The following is a 25,574-nucleotide window of genomic DNA, read 5'->3' on the forward strand; positions in this document are numbered from 1 at the left end:
CCCATTTACTGCACTTTTTATTGAATGCAGAAATCTATAGTACACCACTGATCAATAAAGAGCTGTTTATGGAAAGCAAAAGCTTCTCACAGGTGCTACAAAGAAAAAAATGGGAATAATTAATACATGGTGAACAATAGCCACTGGGCTATAACTAATAAGGAGAATGTATCATCTGCTTGAAGAAAGGTTTTATTTCACACCTGCCTTGAGGACCTGGTGATATTTCTTCTGCCATCGGCAAATACTGGGCATATTTATACATTATGAAATGGCTGTTTTATCAAAGCGTGGAAACTTCCTTTGGCCTCTTTTGAAAGTTAATTAATGCTTGCATAGTGCATCTGTGCCAGTATCACTTGAGCACCAACATTATCTTCTTTCTGCTGCCCATAGGTTCTATGGGGTTCGGTTTTCTCACTTAAATTACCTTCCTCCCCCTATGTCTAACATTTATTTGTATATTTTGTAACAGATTTATGGCCACTTAAGACTCCATGGTCACTTTCTGGCCAGTCAAGACTTAGATTTTTCTGCTTTATAAAACACAGGCCTTCTCCTACTTAAATTAAGGGACAATCTTCACAGCAGCTTCTGGCACACAGCTGAGCAGTTCTGGTTCCATTCAATAGAGGGCAGTTGTGTACATCAACACGGGCTGGTATGTTCCGTGTGGAATTTTCAAACTCTCTCAGCACTGCTCTAACTCTGCTTCCATTGGAATCAGTGGTAAAATCCCATCCTATAATGTCCAGTTCTGCCGCCATTACAGAAGTGGATGCTAAAACCTGTGGAAATCAAGGGAAAGGGTGATTGGGCTAAGGAGCTACGCTCCGGCTCCTGCTCTCTCCTTATGTCGGCCCCGCTCTGACTGACCCAGGCAATTCCAGCTCACACGGAGGATGGGACCCCCCGGCCTCCTGACTCCCTGATTATCCTGCCTGACCTGTCAGTCAGGCTGACCCGAGCACTGGCCTCTCCCCATTGTTCCTGGGACTGTCAGTCTTGGGGTTCTGATTTCCCATCGACCCTTCCCCTTTCTTTTGGTATTGGGAGCTAGCCAACCAAAAAATCCCCACCAAGTTTTAGTAAGGACCCAACAGTCCCCTTACATAAAAGCAAAGCTCTAGATAACCCAGTGTTGGTACAAACTTGCCACGTCTCGGCATGGCTGACGTGCCTGTGCCTGTGTTTTCCCAGCAGCGAGGCTGCAAATGAGAGTCAACGCCAAAGACAGAAGCTGCATTTTTCTCTGTTGTACTTGTCTCTCCCTTCGTGTGTGTGTGTGTGTCTTGTTTTGATCAAGGGATGTTGTTAAAATAATACCTTTATTTAATGCTTTACACTTCAAATGCTTTAACTGGTTTTCCTTCTTTTCTGCATCTTTAATAAAAAGTTTAAAGGATTTTTAATGGTGTGTTTGCAAAGGTATTAAGCAGGTTGTCTCATATACCAAACCAAACAGTATTTAAAACTGTTTAATGGCGGACAGTGACAGGGGCATGGTAACACCTTGGACTCTTTGGGTCAGTGACAGCTCACTATCTCTAACACCTTTGTCACTGAGGTTGTTGCAGCACTGGGAAGACCTCAGGCTTTATTGAAGTAAATTAAATAGCTTCTGTGGGGGATTCTGACACTGGGGTGGTAATTGCAGGGCTAATTAGGCAATTGGCTCAGTAATTGGGAGGATATATTTGGCAGGAACTGAGAAGTGAGGGAGTGAGGGGGAGGAAAGAAAGCTGTGTGGAAGTCTCCACCTGCTATTCACCTATGGTTTCACCTGTTATGCTTTGAAGATTAAATGCACACATGGCGAAAAGGAAAGGGCCTGCGTGTGTTTGTGGCAAGGGGACCACAAGAACAGACTAGGCAGCAGTGCCCACAGGGTAGGTGAAGGACCCCTATTCCATCAAAATTAATACAATAGGCCCCAATCAGGGTTGGAGCCCCATTGTGCTAGGAACTGGACAAACACGTAGAAAGTTAGCATCTACCCCAAAGAGTTTACAAGCTGATTTTTTTTTAAATCAGATGGAGGAAAGACAAGCAAACACACAGGGATTGGAGCCAAGGCTCTGAGTTTAGAAGGCTGGCTTCAAATTCTTTGCCTTGATGATCATATTCTAAGGATAAGGTCTGAATGTGAGATTTTGCTTGCTGGGATATGTGAATCCCTATGAAATTACCCCCAAAGTAACTATAATAGGCTATTGAACATTTCAAGGTTAATTATGAAAGCTCCTTGGGGGAATGATAGTCAAAATGTATGCTGAACAAAACTTCAAAAGAGTAAAGAAGAAAACAAGCAATGGACAAAACATTTTGACATAAATGGGGGTGGGGGTGCCCACACGGGTGTGATAACACCCCTCTAAGAAGGATTATCTCATCCAAGCAAAGAGAGGTGGCCATGTTTATAAAGCTGAGTGTGATCAGAGAAGTGAGATGTCAAACTCAGCTCAATAATTAAATCTGTGGTCAGTGACATCTCTTTTGAAGGACTACGGCTCATTAGACTTTTTTAGATCGCGTGTATTAACATCAAAGTCCGAACGATTCACACCCATCCCCTGCTTTCCTTTGCCTTGTTAGTTTTTATTTTAACCCCAGTATTGTAGCAGGTTAGCTAGAAGCAGACAAAGGGATGTTCAATCCTCAAACCCATTCCTTAAAATTGAATTGACATGAAGAAAAACATCAGTATGTAAACCAACTGACACTTCATCTGTGTTGGGTTTAATCTATACATACGCTTCACTGACATGCTTAAATGAAAAATAATTCACGGCAATTTACATTTACAACTTTTTCTGAGATTTCTTTGTTTTTTAACTAATGCTCTTGGACAGCAGCATTGTTGAATTTCATAAAGCAGGGCTGATAGATTGTCTGAGCAGCTAAAGAATTGAGGGCTTCCTGCTGTACGAAATGAGACCTGGGAGATTTTGTTAGGTGAGCAATAGACTGTGGGAAATGCTGATAGCAACACTACTAACTTTAAGGCTTAGTCTACACTTAAAATGTAGATTAACGTAGCTACATTGCTGAGGGGTACGAAATAGTCGCACCCCAAGCACCGAAGCTAACCTGACCTAAGGTCTGGCATAGATGCAGATAGGTCAACAGAAGAATGCTCAGAAATCATTCCTGATGCTTCCTTTTCAGTTTGTGCAGTTGCTTTCTGCTTCATTTGAAGCAAAGTCAATTGGCTTCTTTTCTGGACATACTGTGAGAGATAACTCATCCTACCCCAAACAGCGAGGCTTCATGCAGGCAAATCAAGATCAAAATGGGTTAATGCCTCCGAGGCTACATTAAGTAACAAGTCTGTATCCTTTTGAAAAGCTTTGTCATATCGATCTGTCTAAATCCAGGTTTTTCCTTGTCCTACATTATGAAGTAGATTCAGTCCTGTAGCCAGATGAGGAACAAAGGATTCAGAGTGGTTCTGTAATCCCAGGAAAGCATGGAACTGACTTAGTTTTTCTGGGAGGCACTGGAATGTCCACTGGGCCTTGACCTGTACTGGTGCCTTATGAAGAACTTTGATGTTAATTACATGGTCCATGTACCCTAAGGACTACTTGGAGAGTGGGGGGGAAAGCACATCACAACAAGAAATATAGGACAGAGTGAAAGAGCATGATCCACAGAAAAGACGTGAATAAGGGACAAGAGGTGCTTTTAAGTGTCTAAAAGCAATAGAGAATTTGCAGCAAGGAGGACAACAAAGCATCTGAAAGTTGGGAGTGGAAATCTGTATCAGTTCTGTGAGCCATCAAGAGCCAGGGCTGGCCTTACCATGAGGCGAACTGAGGCGGCCACCGCAGGTGCCAGACTGTGGGGGGCGCCACTAGGACCACGAGTGTAGAAAATTGTGTTTGCTGCTGGCACATATGTATTCTCTCTGCTCTAGATGCACAGAGCTGGTGGAGTGCTGTGCTGGAGGAAGGACGGCACAAGAGACATAACAGGCAGGCAGGAGAAAAGGTGAGAGGGAATAACAGAAAGCAGCAGAAGCCTCAGGGAGAGAAAGGAGGAGGAGCCTTGTATGTACCTCTCTAGCACCCCCAGGAGTATGGACTGATTAACACCAGCTTCTCAGGGAGCTTCCTGTTTTCTGCTGCTTCCCCGCAGGGCCGGCTCCAGGGTTTTTGCCACCCCAAGCAGCAAAAAAATAAAAAGCCGCGATCGCGATCAGCTCTGCCGCCGCTGCTTCAGTCTTCGACGGCAATTCGACGGCAGGTCCTTTCCTCTGACAGGGAGTGAGGGACCCGCCGCCGAAGAGCCAGACATGCCGCCCCTCTCCACTGGCCGCCCCAAGCACCTGCTTGCTAGGCTGGTGCCTGGAGCCGGCCCTGCTTCCCCGAACCCACTTGAGGAGAACAGGCAGTCAACTGAAGTAGGAGGAGCCAGTTAGGCCCTTAAGACGCTGATATCTTCCCTCACTCAGGCCCTGCTACCAGCCTGATTATTTGTCCCCTTCAACTGAGTGTTGAGAGCCACTATAGCTGGAACAGGACAGCAGTCATGAGTGAAAGAAGAAAACGCCCCTCTGGAGCAGCATTCAGAAAAAGAAAGAAAGCAAAGGAAGCTTTTCTATCTAAGCAGGAAGAAGCTCTACTTAGATGATACATAGACACAAATGTTCATGGTGAGCCTTCTGGTCCCAGTGAGGATGTGAGTGGTGAGGAGATGCCTGATCTTCCACTTAGTCAGAGTGCAGGTGACCTGGCAGCTACCACAGCATCCGTATCTCCATCTCAAATGGATGTATCCATGCACGTTCCTGAAGAAAAGTGTAGATCAGAGAAGAGTGTGGTGGAGGCGCAAGAAACAGCTGCTGCTGAGTTTAGTTCCTTAAGTCTAGATGATCCACGACTGTGGACCCACTTGAGCAGTAGCCTGAGGGACTTCCTTGTACTGCATGGGCCACAGTAAGTGAAAAACTTCATGTTCTCCAAAGACAATGAAAATAGAAGTTTCCATCCAACACATTACTGGTGTGAAATCCCCAATGGTGACAAAGTGGAGAGGCCATGGCTTATGTACTCAAAAACCCAGAATGCTGCATACTGTTATTGTTGCAAACTCTTCCAGTCTAATGTTCCAGCCACATTGGGTACTACAGGAACAAAGGACTGGAAAAATCTGGCTAGAAATCTGGCATGCCATGAGAAGGCAGCAAACCACCAGAGAGCATTCCATAGGTGGAAGGTTAAAGGCCACCATAGATGATCAGCATCAAGAGAAGATTGCATCAGAGTCTTTTTACTGGCAAAATGTTCTAAAAGGCTCATTGCCATTGTTAGAATGTTTGCTACCCAAAACCTAGCACTGAGTGGCACTTCAGATCAGCTGTATGTGCCAACGATGGAAACTTCCTTAAAATTGTGGAGCTGATGGCTGAGTTTGATGCTGCACTCCAGGAGCATCTAAGAAGAGTCACCACCCAAGAAATGTACACGTACCACTACCTTGGAAAAACAATTCAAAATGAGATCATACAGTTACTGGCAACAAAAGACAAACAGAAGATTGACAAAGAGTCCTGTGGCACTTTATAGACTAACAGAAGTATTGGAGCATAAGCTTTCGTCGGACACATTCGTCTGACGAAGTGGGTATTCACCCATGAAAGTTCATGCTCCAATACTTCTGTTAGTCTATAAGGTGCCACAGGACTCTTTTGTCGCTTTTTACAGATCCAGACTAACATAGCTACCCCTCTGATACTAAACAGAAGATTGTGGCAGATCTGAAGTCAGCAAGATATTACTCTGTTATTCTGGACTGCACACCTGACATCAGCCATACGGAACAAATGACTTTAATGGTGCGTTTTGTAACAACAGAACCTAGGGAAAATGTCCCTGCAATGGTGACTGTCAGAGAGCATTTTCTAGAGTTTATTGATATTGATGATACTACAGGAGCTGGTATGACAAATGTGCTTCTTAAAAAGCTAGAAGATACAGGAATTGCGATAGCTGACAGGAGAGGTCAGGGCTACGATAATGGTGCCAACATGAGAGGAAAGAACAGAGGAGTGAAGACATGGATCCAAGAGTTAAACCCTCAAGCTTTTTTTGTCCCATGTAGTTCTCATTCACTGAACTTGGTGGTCAGTGATGCAGTGTCAGCTTCTAGTGAGGCTGCTGAATTTTTTAATGTAATTCAAAGCATCTATGTATTTTTCTCTGCATCAACTCATTGATGGCAAATTTGGAAGCAACATCTGGGAACATCCTCTCTGACGCTGAAACCACTGAGTGCCACCAAATTGGGAAGATAGAGGATGCCATAGTTGCCATTATGGAGGATAATGCTATGACAGGAACTGTTTGTGGGAGAACAGTGGCAGAGGGAAATGGAATCACCAGAAACATACATAACTTCACATTTCTGTGTGGCTTAGTGGTGTGGCATGACATACTGTTTGAAATAAATGTTGTAAGCAAGAGACTCCAAGGTGTTGACCTTGATATATATGGAGCAATGGAACAACTGAACAAAGCAAAGTCATACCTACAGTCTTACTGGTCAAATGAGGGATTTCAAAACGTTCTGAAGAGTGAACAGAAGTTGGCAGAGGAACTTCACACTGAAGCTACTTTCCCACCCATTCAAGTCACTGAAGAAGAAGACATTTTGATTACGAGGCACGGGATAATCCCATAAGAGACCCCAAACAACAATTCAAAGTTGAATTCTTTAACCAGGTGCTAGATTGTGCAATACAGTCAGTTGAAGAATGTTTCATGCAGCTCAAGGAACACAGCAGTATATTTGGGATGTTGTATGATATTCCAAAACTCCTCACGATACCGGAAGAAGACCTACACCAACAATGCAAGGCACTAGAGACAGTGTTGACACATGATGCCATGCACAATATTGATGCAAGTGATTTAGGTGATGAACTGAAAGCCCTTTCAAGATACATTTCAGCAGGATCAACTCCAAAGGCTGTTCTGGAATATATGTGCACAAATAAGATGACCACCCTCTTTCCAAATGCTTTTGTTGCTCTGAGCATACTTCTAACACTTCCTGTAACAGTTGCCAGTGGAGAACACAGATTCTCCAAGCTGAAGTTAATAAAAACACATCTACGCTCCACAATAACACAACTCAATAGAGCATGAGCTGGCCCCAACTGTGGTCCTTCAGGAAGCAGTTCAAATCTTTGCTACCAAGGAGGCACAGAAAGCGCCACTTTGATTATTCAAACAGATAAAAATGCCGGTGTTTACTATGCAGACAAGAAAAGTTACATTTGCTGTTCAGGCATTTGAAAGTTAAGTGTTACTTAAAATTTTTGAACAAGGCATTTTAAGTTGTTAGTTCTCCTTTATTGGGGTAGGTAGCAGAGCAGTACCATGAGAGGAGTAAAACAGGAAGAAGGCAGAATTGAGACCTTTCAAAGTTTTGGCCCAAGCGAGGGGGCATAGGGGTGTCATTTAAGCTCCCCACCTCAGGTGCCAAAATGTTGTGAGCCGGCCCTGTCAAGAGCCCAGCTTATACTGGGCCCAATCCTCCAAGATGCAGAGCGTTCCTAGGGAGATGGTTAATACCCTCAGTGGGAAGCGAGAGTTCTGAGTATCAGGCAAGACTGATTTTCTATCACATATTCATAAAACTTTAAGGCCAGAAGGGACCATTATGATCATCTAGTCTGACCCCCTGCATAGCATAGGCCAGAGAACTTAACTCAGTGATTTCTGCCTGGGTAAACTGGAGCATACTTTTAAGAAAGGCACCCGGTCTGGATTTAAAAACTCAGCATGATGGAAATTTATCTTGCTATTAACTTGCACAGTTTCTCATTTCCATGGCAGCTAAATGTTTGTTTCCATGCAAACTGAAAAGCAGGCCTCTTGAAATGGAAAGATGCATATATATATAAAAAGCATAAATCACAACAGCTCATATTTAATATCCTTTTGAATCTCTTACATTAATCTATATGGGGTGTAACCATTTTAGATCATTATCTAGCTGAGAGATGTTCTTTTTAATCTTAACAATCATATATATGAAACTCATGAACATATAGTTGTGCATAGCTGAATCAATCATGTTAGGTGGTCTAATGGCCATGTTAGCATGAGACATGGTTGTCTGCTGTATCTAGGCTATAATTTCCAAACTACTATTTTATTCTGACTATATTTATAGGAAGGCTAAAAACAATGAACTCTAGCCCGTTTTTGATGAGCTTATCTTTAAAAAAAGTAGGAATGCTTTAAATGTGCTTTTGATTCAAAAAATCACTAGGAACACCTGATTGGTAATATTCTAAATATAATTCCTAGACCAAAAATATTAAGATAAAGAGTACATATAAATAACTTCAGAGTAATACCATTAGAAGAACAAACAATATAAATACCCATTAAAATGCAGGAAATTCAAAGTGAAAGTTAAACTTTAAAAAATCTCAAACACATGAAGGGATGACAATGCACAGTGAAGGCTTCTAAACAACCTTAATTCTGATGCCATGGCAACACCAGCTACTGATCTTTCCTTCTTTGTTCCTTTCAGACCCACCTTGCAGATAAGAGAGTACATTATTATACATAGGTTGCAGCGTTGTTCTAAATTACTGTAAAAGAAGCATTGAGGAGCCTTAATGGAAATGTATCAGGGCCTGTGGATGTGGTAAGAGAAGATGCATCTTCCAGCCAAGAAGAATGGAAAAACATGATGGGTTTGAAATGATGAGCTAGATGCATGCAGGTCAAAGTGGTCGTCTCCCACTCCTCTGCCATGGTGACAGAGTAATACATGGAAAGATGAATGCATAGCGCTGGGATTCAGGAACTCCTGAGTCCTAACCACAGCTGTGCCCTGAGTAGCTGTCTGTTAACTTTCTGCCTCAGTTTCCACATCTGTAAGAGAACGATAATAATACTTTGAAGGGTTGTGGTGAGCAGTATGGGTCTCTCACTCATGTCATGGAGACTTCTCCTAAAGCTCAGGTGTGTTGAGCTCTTGGGGGGACATCTTTTAGCAATCTTTAGCATACTACCCAGCCTTTTGCTGGCTGCCACCCACATAGAATTACTGCAAAGGGATCTCAGATTGGCTTTGTTTGAGATATATTTGCTAACTATTTTTCTGCACACCTTCAAAATTCATGGTGAATTTGCAGTGTGTCAAGCTGTCATGAAACGACCATTTGGAAGAAGCTGCAAATTTATGCGCCAAATGAAAAGTTGTTGATTTCCACTGATCATTTGAGCAGGGTTGTGGAGGTTTAAAGACACATGGGGGGCTCACTGGGGGAACTCAGCACTGAGACTGAATCCCCATCACAGGAACAGAGTTGTTAAAAAAGTGCATTCTCCTTGCACCGCACCATAAAACCCGCTAAAGGGATGGGGGAGAAGGTGTTAAGACTTCTAACGCACCAAGATAAAGTGTAAAATGCAATTGAGAATCCCATTTGGAAAAGAATAGATCTATTCAATGAAGACATTTTGTCGCACTCTATCAAAATGCCTTTCATGAGACAGCAGGGCCCTGGGAAATGGAGACCCTTAAAAGGGATATAGACCATTTAGCAGAATAAAATGTTGGTGTAATAGGATTATTCATTTAACAGGATTTCACTACACAGAGAAAGCAATATGCATTTACAAAACTAGAGGGTGTCTAAGCAACTGATCCAAAGCCCATTGAAGTCAATGGAAAGACTCCTACTGATTTTACTGGGTTTGGGACTGGGCCCTAAGAAAGTAGTAATAATTACTGACATTTATGCAGCGCCATTCCATTCCTAAATTATAGGGCTGATGTGGCCAGATTGAATTCAATGGGCCCCTACATACATGTTTCAAGTCACTCATCTCTGCAATGCAGCCTCGTCTGTGCTGCAAGGTAGCTTCCTTTGAACAGCATAGTTGCAGTGGTGCAAAACTGTTCAGGGCAGTAAGTACCATCAAACACTTGATTGCAGAGACAGAAAATCATCTTACCCCGTTGGAATCTAGCCAGGATATTTACATCCCTTGCAAAAAGAGACATGGGATTTTTAATGATCTCAAGTGTTAGAACAAATGCAAATATAAGGTGGTGTCTCCCTCGCATGCCCTCCCCGCTGGGACATTGAATACTGATTCACAGGGAAGCATACGACTCATTCAATCACCGGCCCCGCTGCCTACAGCACCCGAGTGCTTCTTGGAAGTCTCCCAGGCTGAGCTGGTTCAATCCTGTTTAGTTTGTGAAATCTGATGGGATCGCAGCCCAAGGTCTTACAGCTGCATATAAGAAGCAGAACTTCTGAAGACATTGATCCCTGGAACAGACGGCGCCCGCTATATCATGTCATTCCACAGAACTGTCTAAATAGATGACTTCAAAGGATCAATACTGGTAACAGATACAGAGCTGGGGGGAAAGGACGGTTTAGAAGCAACAAGCTTATTCTGCCTCAAGGCTCTGATTTGTGCTGTTGTTGTCCTTGCTGCTTTCATTAGACATAAGTACGGCAGATATTTTACCTGAATAGGAAATTTAGGTCAACCTAAATGATATGAATAGATTTCAACAGCAATTCTAATCTCCATCTCTATTTAATTAAGCATTATCTGTCTCTGGTGGTTGTAATAATTTCCTGCACTGCTTCATCAACACAGTCTTGAACCCAAGACATTCAACTCCAATGCACAACAAGCCTTTACAACTTGAGCTAACAGAGTAGCTCTGATAGCAGTTAGTATTAGTAGGCTTTTATCCTCTAGGTGGACCACACTGGAAAGGGATACAACACACTTTGCCAGTGTTACCTACTTCTAGAACACCACCATCTAAGCCCTGAGGGCCTTGATTTCAATGGCTTGAAATCAGACTGTAGATGCAGTAATTTAGACGTACCAGAAGACATCATAGAAGACGGCTGTACTCTTCTCCTCTCCCATGAAGAAGACCCTCCTCCTGCCTTGTAAAATCTATATGCTGCTGATAATTTAATCATTAAGAAAGACCATCCAGCTACTGAGTCTGTGTTGGAAAGCACTGGGAGACACCAACCTGACAGTAACTGCTGATTCACTTAAGTGCTGCAATGACCTGTCTGTTACCTTCTTCTATGAAAAATTCTGGTATGCAAAGCAGGGAAACGTTCTAGAAGGAAAGGACAGGACAGGACACTGAGGACAGGACAAGAAGTAATAAGCTTAAATTACAGAAAGGGAGATTTAGGTTAGACTTCCTAACCCTCAGGGTAGCTAAGCACCAAAACAAATGACCTAGGGGGGGGTTGTAGAATCTCCATCATTGGAGGTATTTAAGAGCAGGTTGGACAAACACCTGTCAGGAATGGTCTAGCTAATACTTAGTCCTACCTCAGTGCAGGGGACTGTACTAGATACCTGTCAAGATCTCTTCCAGTCCTAGATTTCAATAAAACAAACATCCTTGAGCCTAATAATCACCTCCCCAGCTGCACCGGCAGGGCAACATAATTAAAGCCATAAAATATTCAAAACTGATTTCTGTGTTTGCAAGCTACGCTAGGAACATAATTGATGCTGGTTGCCATCTGTGTGCACAGGAAGGGAATTCGCTCTGTAAAAGCTATCCTCGTGGTGATGGCTATTGAACTCCTCCTCTCCGACCCCGGGTGCACTGAATGTGAATTCTCCAATACAGTTGCCCAAGAGCGGCGCTGTATGATGGTCTAACCCAGGGGTGGCCAGACTACAACCTGGGGGCCATATCCAGCCCTTCAGATGTTTTAATCCGGCCCTTGAGCTCCCACTGGGGAGCAGGGTCCGGGACTTGCCCCACTCCAGCGCTCTATCCGGGGGCTTGCCTGCTCTGCATATGCTGTGGCTCCGCGTGGCTCCTGGAAGCAGTGGCATGTCCTCCCTCTGACTCCTATGCATAGGGGCAGCCAGGGAGCTCCGCACACTGTCCCCGCAGCTCCCATTGGCTGGGAACTATGGCCAATGGGAGCTGCAGGGGTGGTGCCTGCAGATGGAGTAGCCCGTCAAGCCACCTGGCTGTGCCTCCGCGTAGGAGCCAGAGCGGGGACATGCCACTGCTTCCGGGAGCTGCTTGACGTAAGCGCTGCCTGGAGCCTGTACCCCTAAGCCCCTCCCGCACCCCAACCCGCTGCCCAGATCCCCCTCCCGCCCTCCGAACCCCTTGGTCCTAGCCCGGAGCACCCTCCTCCACCCCCAACCCCTCATCCCCAGCCCCCCTCCAGAGCCGGTACCCCCAGCCGGAGCCCTCATCCCCCTGCACCCTCAACTCCCTGCCCCAGCCCCCTCCTGCACCCCAAACTCCTCATTTCTGGCCCCACCCCAGAGCCCGCACCCCCTCCCACACCCCAACCCCCAATTTCATGAGCATTCATGGCCCGCCATACAATTTCCATAACCAGGTGTGGCCCTCGGGCCAAAAAGTTTGCCCACCCCTGGTCTAACTGGTCCCAGCATCCACGGTAGTCAGTGAAACTGTAACTGCTCAGCACCTCCAGGGATCAGTCCCTTTAATCAGTATCACTTTCCCCTTTAACGTTTGAATGGAGCGGTTCCCCTGCAAGCTCTGGGATCTCCTTTTGTCCTCCCTTTCAACCGCTTTATTCAGCACATTGATACATCCTGTCTTTCAAAGCCCTCTCTAGCTTAGATCACGTTTGCTTGCAGGCAGAGTGGACTGAGACAGCAGGAGCTGGGATCCCTTGATAGAAAAAGGATCAAATAAAAAGTTTCTGTTGCTCACAGGCAAAGAATCGTTTTCTAACACTGAGCATCAGAAAACGGGGAAAGCAAGGACTTAAATTGGGTGATCACAGTGGCTTTCTGCTGTGCTTTACCTGGGTTTTTTTATTTTTCAATCCTGTGCCCCCACCCCACCACCAGTGCTTTTTGTAGTACTAAAGGGAAATAATTAGAAGAGACAGAGTCCCTGGGACAGGCTAAATGTGGTGACTGGGGTCATTCAAACACCCTCTGTAGCTCTATACTACAGCAAACTCGCAAAGGGGCCAAAAGTTGGAAACTGGTTGCAAAAGGACCCATTAAACCCCAAATCTTGTTCCCCTTAGGAGAGCCCTAGTAGCTGAGTCCACACTAGAACGCTCCAACCTGCCCCCACCCCCAGCACCCCACACATGTACTTCCATAAGGGGCAATGGGTGGGGTCCGCTGTAATAATATAGGGGGCTTTAAGTGGTAGGATTGTTCTTCTTTTAATACAAGTTCCAAAGAGGCATTTAAGAGAACATGTCAGGATGTCGCTGTAACAGGGCGGTACTCACCCCTGCCACGCCTCCTGCTGGTCAGTCCCGGAATGTCCCTCGGTCCCACCCTGGAGCGCCCTCGGCAGGCTGGTGACCCTGTTTCTCTGGCCCCCCGCCCCCTCCCTGACCCGGTGCCGCTATCTATATAATTGGGTCCCCTCCCAGGGAACCCCACGCTACTATCCGCCTTGCCTCAGTAGTGGCTACTGTCAGTCATGGTCTAGCCCACACCCTGGGGCAGACTGCAGTATCAGCCCACTCATCACAGGCAGGGGGGTTTGACTGCTGCTTCGTCCTACCCCTAGGTTGCCCTCTGCAACCCCTCAATACCTGTTGGCCCACTGCCGCGCAGCCTGGGGCTTTTTAGGCTGGGGCTCCCGGCTCCTCAGCCTATTCCCCAGCACTGCTTCCTCAGGTACCTTGTCTTAAGCCAAAGCAGAGAGAGACTTTTTTCTGCTCTCTTCCTGCCTCTTATAATCCCCAGGCTTTCAGTTGGGGCGTGGCCTCCAGCTGCAGCCACTTTCCTAGTCAGCTCAGCCTCCCAGGCCACATTTTAAACTTAAAAAAACCCGCAGGGTCCACCACCTGCGCAGTCGCCTACGGCTGCTCTCAGGTTTTCCGGGCTGGAGAAAGCAGAACTTGCCTGCATATGCAAGAATAAAACGACAGGCTTCTTCCTCAGCTGGTGTCAACGGCTGTAGCTCCATTGAAGCCAATGGGGTTATGCCGGTTCGCAGTAGCACCAAGAACTACTAACTATGATCAGCTGGGTGGTTTGCATCAGTTGAAATCTTTACCAATGCAGGTGACAATGCAACACAGGTTGCCTAATTTGGATCGCTGGCCAATCTCGAATGCAATTGTACTTAGAAGTTAATCCAAGGCTGACAAGCTGTTCACAAGTTCCCAGCACCTCCCTTCGTGCTGCAAAGTTTGCGCAACCTCAGGTTGGAGGGGAGTGGGTATTGTGGTCTTCCTACAGGGGGCACTGTGTTGAACCCACTGGCACTGACGTCCTTCACACACGCAGCCATCCTGGGCCGAGGATTGTGGCTTAATGTCGTTGTTTCCACTCATTCCAAGCGTGAGTCATCTCGAATTCATCATGTTCCTGTTAAGAGCAACACTGGCGTCCTGATAAATACATGGCACGGCAAGAGGTATAGGGACCCCAGTGAAAAAGCCATTAGGCTGCATTCGTTTGAATAGTGCTATAACCTGTTCAGTAAATGGAGAGCATCCTGTGCTCACAGATCAGCCTTGAGAAGAGACAAACATTTAGACTTTTTAGAGCTCCGATTTTTCTTTCTCCCCCACCACCCCGTCTCTCCCTCCTCCCCACCCCCTTCCTGCCTCTGCAGTGACAGCTCTGCAAGGACTCACTTTGTCTTATTTCAGGTAATGTTTTCATAACTGGCATTTTCCTTGCCAATTCCAAGCAGGCACTTTCTCATGTGCACTGGTCTGTTAAAAAACGGGTTGGGGGGGCAGGAGAGGAGCTGTTCTAAGGCTCCGTGCTACAACACCAATAAAAAAATAGCACCCCCCAAGGTCTTGCTATCAAAGTTCTTTGTCAGGAGATATCCAGCTCGGTGCCTTCTTATAACCCCACCATGCACCTCAGGAAGGGGGGGGGGGGGTTGGTGTAAAGTTCAGACGTGAGTGAAAGCTGGAGTAATCTGATTTCCTCTGTGGAGTCTCCAGTTTTGCTATGCTGAAGCTTCCCACACCCAGGAAAGTAATTCCAGGCTGGTGGGGCCACCTGCTAACATCCTGGCATCAGAGCCAGGGGCTGCAAGTCTTCATGTGTAGAAGAATGGAAGAACCATCCATTCCACTGCAGGAAGTGCTGGCTGAAATTCCACAACACGTGTTCTGCAGGTTGTCAGGCTGGCTGATTATAGTGAACTTTTGCGAATCAATGAGCCATCATCACACCCCATAACTGGGAACATCTTCTCCTCCCACCACTCGTGTCAGGATCGATGGGTCTCAATGCCATTCTTCCCCAGTGTCAGGGCTGCAACTACATCTCAGCCCCTGTTTCACGCTAGTGGTAGAATGTGTCTGACAGCTTCTGTCTCTGCCCACCAGGGACCTGGCATGAATATCAATGATCTGGAAGAGAATATAAAATCACTGCTGGTAAATTTTGCAGGGGACACTAACATTGGTGGAGTCTGTAGGCAAGACAAGGACAGGTCAGTTCTATAGATCAATCAGGATTGCATGGTAAGCGGTGTTCGAATACAGTGAAATGCAAGGTCATACATATGCTAGTCATACACTGGAGAATAGGGATAGGGTCCAGAGTGACCTAGACAAATTGGAGGATTGGGCCAAAAGAAATCTGATGAGGTTCAACAAGGACAAGTGCAGAGACCTGCACTTAGGATGGAAGAATCCCATGCACCTCTACAGGCTGGGGACTAACTGGCTAAGCAGCAGTTCTGCAGAAAAGGACCTGGGGATTAAAGTGGAAGAGAATCTGGATATGAGTCAACAGTGTGCCCTTGTTGCCAAGAAGGATATTGGGCTACGTTAGTAGGAGCATTGCCAGCAGATCAAGGGAAGTGATTATTCCTCTCTATTCAGCACTGGTGAGGCCACATCTGGAGTACTGTGTCCAGTTTTGGGCCCCTTCACTACAGAAAGGATGTGGACAAATTGGAGAGAGTCCAGCGGAGGGCAATAAAAATGATCAAGGGTCTGGGGCACATGACTTACGGGGAGAGGCTGAGGGAACGGGGCTTGTTTAGTCTGCAGAAGAGAAGAGTGAGAGGGGATTTGATAGCAGCCTTCAACTACCTGAAGGGGGGTTCCAAAGAGGATGGAGCTTGGCTGTTCTCAGTGGTGGCATATGACAGAACAAGGAGAACGATCTCAAGTTGCAGTGTGGGAGGTCTAGGTTGGATATTAAGAAAAACTATTTCACTAGGAGGGTGGTGAAGAACTGGAATGGGTTACCTAGGGAGGTGGTGGAATCTCCATCCTTAGAGGTTTTTAAGGCCCAGCTTGACAAAGCCCTGGCTGGGATGATTTAGTTGGTGTTGGTCCTGCTTTGAGCAGGGAGTTGAACTAGATGACCTCCTGAGGTCTCTTCCAACCCTGATATTCTATGATTCTGTGATCTAGGACCCAAAAATGTAGGCCACATCTGCAGGATGGGGAACAGTATTTTGGAAAACTGTGACTTAGGAGTCTGAAGAGTAAACAAATGGACTGTGATGCAGTGGAAAAGAGAGCAAAGGTGAGCCTTGTACAGTCTAGAGTCACTCAGGTGGCCTATCTGCTAGACCATGCTGCCTCTCACTAGAGCTTTCCAACTGGTCAAGCTACATTTAGCTTTCTGGCCCTTCGCACGATTCCTTTAACACTTCTTTGCCCAGCACATCAGATGAGCCCCCTTGCTTTGAAGCCATGATCTGAATGAGAGAAACAAAATCCACCCAGCAAACATCTTGCTTTTGAAAGCCAAAAGCTGTTCTGAATAAAAAATTCATTAATCAACATTCCCGTCACCTTATAAATCCACCACCAATTAGGCATGTAAATTAATTTACCTTAAAGGACAAGCCAGATCAAAGATATGATGGACCCAGCCTCGGCTGTTCACCTGTGAAATATGAAATCAGCTTAACTTTTATATGGCAATAATTATGCGACTCATTTTCAGGTATAAATAATTCAACAGGGATGAGATGCAAAACACAGCAGTGCGAACCATCCCTCGTTTTAACTAATGATAAGGTATGATTCGACTCTTCCTTTGAAGACCAGTAGCACCCAAATTAACCTTTTAAGACAACTTTAGAAGAAGATCTCTTCACAGCAAATCCCCATTTCCAGCTGACATTTGTTTCTTTTTATCTATACATTTGTCTGATTAAGAAGATATACTGCCAGTTTAATTTTCACATAAACTCTTAACATCAATGGGGATGCATTCAGCAAACCAAATGAGGATTTATTAAGATAATAATGCAGGCACTTCATAAAAATTTAAATGCCTGCTTCAGAGCATGCCTGACATAGAAATAAGAAGCCAGGGAAATCTCGTAAGCTGGGGAGAGCTGCAAGATTCTAACAGCCTTTGCAAGCCCTTTGCCTGAGCGTAGGGGCAGGTGTCTGTGTAAGTACATGTGTGTGTTTCCCCCACATCCGATTGTGTTCCCCATCCTGAGGCCTCAGCAGGATTCAAGAGATGTGCTGGCTTTGCACCTTTTCAAGCACCAGGATGGACTGGTTCAAATTAATTGACTCATTTACAAGGGCTTCGGCAAGGGGAGAAAGCAGATTAGATTCCCTCACTTGTGCTGCATTGCCTGTTTATAACCACATAGTTAATCAAAACAAGAGGAGCAGAAGAGCTTTTTTTGCCGGGGTGGCAGGAAAGAGAGAGATGCCTTAATTGACCCCTTGGGAGACAGAGTGAAAAGATTTCAGAAGGAGCTGAATTTTTAACATGGGAGCACATTTTTCTTTTTAAATTCCAGGTTAGAGATCAAAGGAAGCATTCTGGTACCTGGCTACCAGCTGTCACAGGTGCAGTTGGTACGCTGCCTCCTTTCCTGAATCATTTAAGAAGCACAATGTGGATATTAATACATTAGAGTAATGATGGGAATAATCCCTTAAAGCCCCATGATCCAAAAAAAGTTTCACTGCCAGTTAAAGATTTTGAGTTTAGGGTGTAATGTGCTAAACTGCGCATAAGATGAAAGAGAAGTCTGAGCTTCTCTACAGCTAAGCCTCATTTGGTTACAGCACCTTCAGAAAGGATGCCTGGCAGAATTCAGATATTCCCAGGTCAGCCATGATAACACTACAGCAGCTTTTGTGGTCTAGTGGCTAGAACTCAGGAGCGGATTCTTATAAGGCCTTCGCACATGAGCCTGGCAGGTACTGACTGCACAGGACTCCATCCATCTTATTCCCCTTGGGCTAGGAGACAGGTGGGTGGTTGCATTAAATAAAACACTTGATAAGTAAAATAACCTCGCTACAGGAGCATGGTTAAAAACTGCTTGAGACTTTTGGAAAAGGGGTAAAAGGGAAAGATTGTCTATGGGTATTTGACAGCGTTGTCCCAAACACATATTCGGGTGCCAGAGACTTGGGCTGTGATAGGCACAGGGCTGGTCAAAATGTGGCTGGATTTTGCAATCTCAATGAAATTCCAAAATGAGAAGGAAAAAAACAGGAGGAAAGTTGGAAAACAATTTACAAATATTTTGTCCATGGTTGTCGACCAACCAGAAAGCTGTTCAGAATCCTGCAAATTAAAAAAAATGCAGGGAGGTGTGTGTGTGTGAAGAATTGCAAAATAATTTCACTCAAAAATGATTTTACTTTTTATTCAACCCGCTATAAACACAACCAGTGGGGGAGAAAATGAGAGGGACACAGTCCCCGCAAGTTCTTGCTAGCCATTTGGTGGCCCCTGTAACAGAGTGGTCTGCCCCCTGAAGGTCATGCTGTCCTCTCAGCCCCAGCTGGGAATGGGTCAGGTGATGCCTATAAGGAGCTGAGAGAGCTCAGTCGGAGGAGAGTTGCAGGGACCAGCATGGCTGCCATGACAGGCTGTGGAGGGATGGGAAAGGCCCTGGCAAAAGCCATCACCCCTGTAGTGTGCTTAGGTCCAGGAAATAGCTTTGTTTTGATGTTACCGTGTAAAGGAAGGGCCAGAACAGACTCTGGGTTTGGTGTTGAATCCTCCCTGGGCTAGGGTAATAATTGGAGATATACCAATCTGCAAGAACAGGAAGGGACCTTGAAAGGTCATCAAGTCCAGCCCCCTGCCTTCATTAGTAGGACCAATTTTTGCCCTAGATCCCTAACTGGCCTCCTCAAGGATAGAACTCACAACCCTAGGTTTAGCAGGCCAATGCTCAAACCACTGAGCTATCCCTCCCCCCAGCACCTGATGGCCTCCTCAGCACACATGCAGGATTCATCCATTTTTCCACTCTTGATCCACTTCCCTTTTCCAGTTTTTTAATGTATTTGCTTTGCTAACCTGCTACACTATGGGAAACCTTCCCCATTAGGGCGTAGCCCTGCAGACTTTAATAGCAAGTCATTATTCAACAGGATTTTTCAGCGAACCTGTACAATTGTATAACAGGCCTATAATTCCCTGTTAAACTCTATAGTCTAGCTTAAAGGACTGTGGAAAGGAGATGTTTCTTTCACATCCTACAGAGGGGGTTTGTTTGTTGGTTGAGTAATTCCTACAACACATTTATATTCAATATTTAATATTCAATTTAATATTCAGGTCTACAGTCCTTTTCTATAAGAGATGTTCCTGAGTTTTGATAAGTCTTCATTAAGAGCATACAAAGGCCATGTTCCCTTATATGGTCACAATTTCTCATAAAAGTTGGAAGACATATTACTGCACATTACTTTTTTGGTAAAAATCGCAGAATGAGCCCTTTAAAGTTAAGGTTTTTTTTTTTTTAAATCAGAACCTCATTAGAAGTTCTAATAGAGAACTGCTGAATCGATCCTGCTATCTATTAGATTCAATAGTCTTTTATCTGACAGACAGTTCTAGTTATCTCTAACAAACCACATTTCCCCCCCTACTTATCTCAGCCTGCATGTCCCTGCCTTCAATCAGCAAAAGGCTGTAACGAAGCTATTAGAAATCAGTTCTAAATGGTGCTACCACTGCAGCCACAGTTCCGGGAGATGAAGGAGGAACAAATGCCAACAGTTGACGGCTGTAGGTTTGCTCAGATGTAATAATCATAAGCATTTGAGAGACATCAAAAGGAAAGCAAGCCTGAGACTAACTGATGCTGCGCAGCTGGACCCAGAATGGTGACAGGTCCGTTGACATTTGATGCCTGCTACTGATCAGCGTGAAACGTGGTCTCAGCTGATAGAGGGGCCTGCATCAGTGGAAACTTCCAAGAGAGAGTGTTTGCGTTGAAATGTATTTCACTGGCAATGGTAGGAGACGTTGTCTTAACGGCCCTGGAGATTGAAGTCCTCTGTTTATGCACAGGACAGTCCCAGCACAGGTTGGAAAAGGGGAAGCTACCCATATACTCACCCCCTTTCCTCAGGACCTAACCGGGAGGAAGAGTGCACTGGAGGTTGCTCAGCTTCAGGCTGGAGGTTGGTGGCATCCAAAGCTAGGCAAGCAGGACTGATATGTCAGAGGTAGTTGACAGCAGCAAGAGAAGGCGGCCACTGTGTCTGACTCACTACAAATTAGCACTAAGCAATGATTGCCCTGACTAACTTGCACTGTTCACCCCTGCCTTTATATTAAGAGGCAGCATGTTCTAGTGATTAGGGTGAGGACTGGGAGTCAGGAGACCTGGACCCTAGTCCCAGCTGTGCTTGTGACCTTGAGCAAGTCCCCTCATCTCTCTCTCCCTCTTTCCATTTGTCTGCCTTGCCTGTTTGGACTGGAAGTTCTTCAGGGTAGTAGCTGTCTATTACTATGTGACTATGACCTCTGTTCCCATACTACATTGACACAGTGCCTAGTCCAGTGGTGTCCTGACCTAGTGGGGATAACAGCTGGAAGTTGAAGCTAGACAAATTCAGACTGGAAATAAGATGTAAAATTTTAACAGTCAGGGTAATTAACCATTAGAACTACTTACCAACAGTCGTGGTGGATTCTCCATCTCATCATCATCATGTCCCTATTACGACTCCGGCGTTTAGGGCAGTGATGAAGCTCCTCCACTCCTGTCTGTTTCTGGCAAGTCTTTCAATGGTTTCCCAGCTGTGCCCCAGGTTTTTCAGCTTGTCTTCCACAGCTCTTCGCCATGTTGTTTTCAGGCAGCCTCATTTTCGCTTGCCTTCAGCTGTCCATATTATTGCAACTCTGGTGATGGAATCAGTTTCCATCTGAAGCACCTGACCAATCCATCTCCAACGTCTCCTGGTAATGATGGCGCTCAGATCCTCTTAGCTGCACTGTGTCAATAGATCTTGGTTTGAGATTGTTCTGAGCCAAAAGATACAGAGGATTTTTCTGAGGCAGGTTGAATGGAATGAAGACAGCTTGGACACGTCATACTTCCTCATTCCCCAGCATTCTGCACTACAAAGTAGTGTTGAAAGTACACAGTTCTGATAAATCTTGATAAATCTCCATCTCAGGCCATTTTTAAATCAAGACTGGATGTATTTTCTAAAAGATCTGCTCTAATTCAAACAGGAATTATTTCAGGGAAGTTCTATGGCCAGTGACATACAGGAGGTCAGGCTAGATGAGCACAGTGGTCCCTTCTGCCCTTAGAATCTATTAATCTATCACTATAATAAAGATAATAATAGTTCTGTAGGAAAAGAAGGAGAAACTGCAATGGGAGTTGTAACTGAGGCAAGGAGGCAGGCACTAGAACAGGGGGAGGCAACCTATGGCACGGGTGCCGAAGACGGCACACGAGCTGATTTTCAGCGGCACTCACACTGCCTGGGTCCTGGCCACCGGTCTGGGGGGCTCTGCGTTTTATTTAATTTTAAATGAAGCTTCTTAAACATTTTTAAAACCTTATTTACTTTACATACAACAATAGTTTAGTTATATATTATCGACTTATAGAAAGAGACCTTCTGAGAACGTTAAAATATATTATCGGCACGCAAAACCTTAAATTACAGCGAATGAATGAAGACTCGGCACAGCACTTCTGAAAGGTTGCCGACCCTTGCACTAGAACAAGCCCTAAAGTTCCCTCTCTTCCTTAAAATACACGCACACCCAATTACGATGCATGCATAGCTAAGTCAGGGTGGAGTGGGGCAGCTGCCCCACTCCTGAAGAACAAGGGTTAAAAGCAGCCCTGGAGAGGGCTGTGGCTGTGAAAGGCTAGGGTCATTGGGGAAGCAGCCACAGATGGGGCCACACCCCAATCAGGCCACAGCTGGCCCTATAAAAGGGCTGTGAGGCAGGGCCACCCAGAGGATTCAGGGAGCCTGGGGTAAAGCGGGGGAGTGGACATAAAAAAGGTGCCACCCGCTGCGGCGCTTGTACTCACTGGGCGGCGCTCCGAGTCTGCGGCGGCGGCGGGTCCTTCACTCGCTCCGCATCTTCGGATAAACCCCAAACCCTATTGTACACCTAGTACAAGTCATTGTCATGTCACTTCTCTTACACTGACTTTTCTCATCCATTCGCCACCCCTTCTCAGGGGTCCAAGTGCAGTGACAGAAATAAAGCTCCAAAACAAAATGCAGAGTCTCAAAACACAGACCATCAGTTTTATCCTCTTGTTGGTCACTCACAGACTTTTCCTCCTTGGGCTGCCTGTAGGGAAATCCCTCCTCCCAGGTTTTTCTGTTGGAGCCTGCTGGAATTCACCCTACCCCCAGGCCTTCTTGCCTGAGAGTTTTCCTGCTTTGGCAGGCAACTCCCAGGCCCTGCTTGGCTGGAGTCTCCGTTTTTTGGCTCTGGCCTCCAAAGTACCCTCTCATATCAAGCTCTTCCCTGTAGGAGCCTTTCTTATTACCTGAAGTTTCATCCGTCTGTCTGTCAGTTCAGTCCCACCTTACTGCAGCCACCTGCTCCCCTTCAGAAGGAATTTTCCTGACTCAGGTGGGACTTATCCTGTAATCACGGTTGGCTTAGCCCGAGGCTCCACATCCCTGGGGCAAGCCAACCTGTTAGAGCCATCTTTTCATTACATGTGTTTACAGTGCCTCGCACAATAGGGTTGGGTCCCTAACTGAGGTTTCTAGCCATTACTGCAATGCAAATCATTATAATAAACATCCCTGGGTACACTCTCTGCTGGAGGGATGGAGATATGACAATTCACACCAGCTGAGGATCTCTGCTCCAGCTTCCCAGGTCTGCCACTCACATCCTACAGGGTGGAGAGGTGGCATGCAGTGGCCAGCCAGGGGGCAACAGAACACCTCCAAGAGTGCTTGAAGGGCCCTGGTGGAGAGCACTGAATAGTGCATAGGCACCTACTCTGTGGGTGCTCTGGGGCTGGAGCACCCACAGGGAAAAAATGGTGGGTGCTGAGCACCCATCGGCAGCCCCCCATCAGCCACTCCTTCATCCCCCAGCACCTCTTGTCCACTGGCGACCCCACAGATCAGTGCCTCTCCCTCCCTCCCTGTACATCCCATCATGATCAGCTGTTTCGCGGTATGCAGAGGAGGGTCTGAGGAGGAGGAGCGAGGACAGGGTGCACTTGGGGAGGGGGTGGAATGGAGCAGGAAGAGGTGGGGTAGAGGTGGGCCCTTGGGGAAAGTGTTGGAGTGGGGGCGGAGCCTGGGGCAGAGCCGAGAGTACATTGGAAAGTCGGCACCTGTGTAAGTGGCAACTCTCCTTCTACCCCCCAACCAACCTTCCCATGCCAATAAGAGGGATATTACCATGCCCTCAACCTGTCTGATTTTGCCCAGCTTGACTTCTTTACATGGGAAGGAAAACTAACCCAGCCTTCCTTTAGTTTTGGAGAAATCATTCAGCTCCTAGTAGGAAGGATTTCCTCCCAAACTGACTGCTTCAATTTGTCACCTCAGCTATTTCACATCTCTAAGCTTAAATGCAAATGCAAGGTATTATCATTGCTATAGGTAGCATGTGCACAGCGGGCTACCAAATAGCTTTTATATTTTTAAACTATCACTTTAAAGGATGCAATGACCTCAGGGTCGTCCCAAAGGAGCCATCATAGCCTCCATTGCCATTGGATGAACAGAGCGTCTAGCTCGTGATCAGCATACATATTCATGGCCAACATGAAGCATTCTCCTGACGAAGCTTGAACTTGTCACAAGGCAAAATTTAGGTTATTCTTGCATCAGTTGTGCCTCTTAAGCAGATCCACAAAGTGTCATAGCAACCGATTCTGTGACAGGCGGAATTTTTACTGAGGTACAATTCTGATGGAAGTTTCAAGCCGTGCTGATGAATCAAACTTTACCTTGTTCTGTAGCCCAGGAAAACAGCCCAGAGTCTGGTCTAGGCTACAGCTTGTGGGCAGCCGCCTCTTCAATCTAGCAGAGAGTTTCTGGAGCAAAGGCATCAAAATCAGTGTGAAACCAGAGTGAGATCAAAATCAGGCCCAAAACGGGGGTGAGGGGGTGGAGTGAACCAAATGGGATGAAATGACAGATACATTTGAGTTGCAGTGTTTGGGTCTAGATCCCGATTCAGATGTAAACCACGCCAAAGTTCAGGGCTGGTTAGAACTGAGGTTGTGTTTGGCTTGAGCCCTGAGTTGGGATCTTTGGGTTGGATCTGGACCAGGATCTGAACCTCCCCAAATTGCCATTCTCCAAAGTACCCGGCACGCACTGGGAGTATCTGAGGAGGAGCAGTTTGCAGCTGTGATCCTGGCATCGTTTCAGCCAATAGTGTACTATAGCCCAATCTCAGGGTTGCTCTAAACAACTCCAGGCTGGGTATAGCTCCTAAGAAGCCGGTGCACCTACTGCAGATTGCCAAAGTGCAGTTGGCTCTGGAAGCAACCTTCCTACCCATGCCTTGCCCCCTGCCCAGGGGCCATGAGGGGACAGGTAGAAGCTGGCTATGGCTACTCTGTGCCCCTGTAACGGGGTCTCACCATGCCCTGCTGGGTTCAGCCTCCTAGCCCGGCTCCCCAATGAGTCAGGACCACTTCAAGTTGGTGCAACACCCATACTCTTTATTCCTGTGTCTGGTCCCCATCACCAAGCTCCAACTATTTTCAGATTATTTACAAGTTTGGCCTAGCACAGGCCTCAGTGGCAATAGGATAGTAGGCTCCTGGCCAGCCTATTCTTCCCCCCTGGTTTCGTCTCCACCCCACCCTCCCTCTGGACTCACTTCCTCCCAAGCTTTTAGCCCCTGTTAACAAGGCTGGTAGGTGTCGCCAGTTTCCAGGCCCATCCTAGCTAGTGGCCCAGCTCCCACCCATTTCCCCTGGTTGGGGCTGGAATAGCAGGAGCTGATTAGGGCTTTCCCTGCAGCACCTTACCACAGCCCCCCAGGGATTTGCTTACACCAGGGATAACCCCACCTGGAGAGATCTACCAGCTTTCTGACCCATTTGTCCTAGCACAGTGGTGCAAAGGGCTTGGAGAGGGAACTGAGCCCTCAATGTTTGGCTCCACTGTTCCAGTTTGGGCCCATTTGTAGAAAAAATTGTTTGAAAACTCAGCAACCTGCAGCAGAATCTTGGCCCCAGACTCAAACCGAGTCAAGGGTCGAACCCTTGCTGAGATTCAGAACACATGGGGCTCATCTGTCACCTCTCCTATGGCTCTGCACGTTTGGGTCCCAGCCAGCATCATAAGCAAAAGTATTTCCAGCCTGATTGGAAGCAGCAAGTTCAGG

At 46.2% G+C, this 25,574-nt stretch overlaps 1 long non-coding RNA gene across 3 annotated transcripts; it reads right to left on the minus strand.

Annotated features, from left to right (window-relative positions):
• Nucleotides 1-213: 213 nt before the first annotated feature.
• On the minus strand, nt 214-24,023 carry LOC120369040. Of its 3 annotated transcripts, none has more exons than XR_005582909.1 (4): nt 22,279-24,023; nt 20,893-21,242; nt 16,828-16,880; nt 214-788 (listed from the first exon to the last, which is right to left on the minus strand). It is a non-coding gene; the product is annotated as an uncharacterized LOC120369040 (long non-coding RNA). The 3 variants fall into 3 exon arrangements; XR_005582908.1 differs by lacking the exon at nt 214-788 and adding an exon at nt 11,096-11,139; XR_005582907.1 differs by lacking the exon at nt 214-788 and adding an exon at nt 13,873-14,523.
• Between the last annotated feature and the right edge of the window lie 1,551 nt (nt 24,024-25,574).

The sequence above is a fragment of the Mauremys reevesii genome, linkage group 7 (genome assembly GCF_016161935.1).
Source record: "Mauremys reevesii isolate NIE-2019 linkage group 7, ASM1616193v1, whole genome shotgun sequence".
In the NCBI taxonomy this organism is placed as follows: Eukaryota; Metazoa; Chordata; order Testudines; family Geoemydidae; genus Mauremys; species Mauremys reevesii.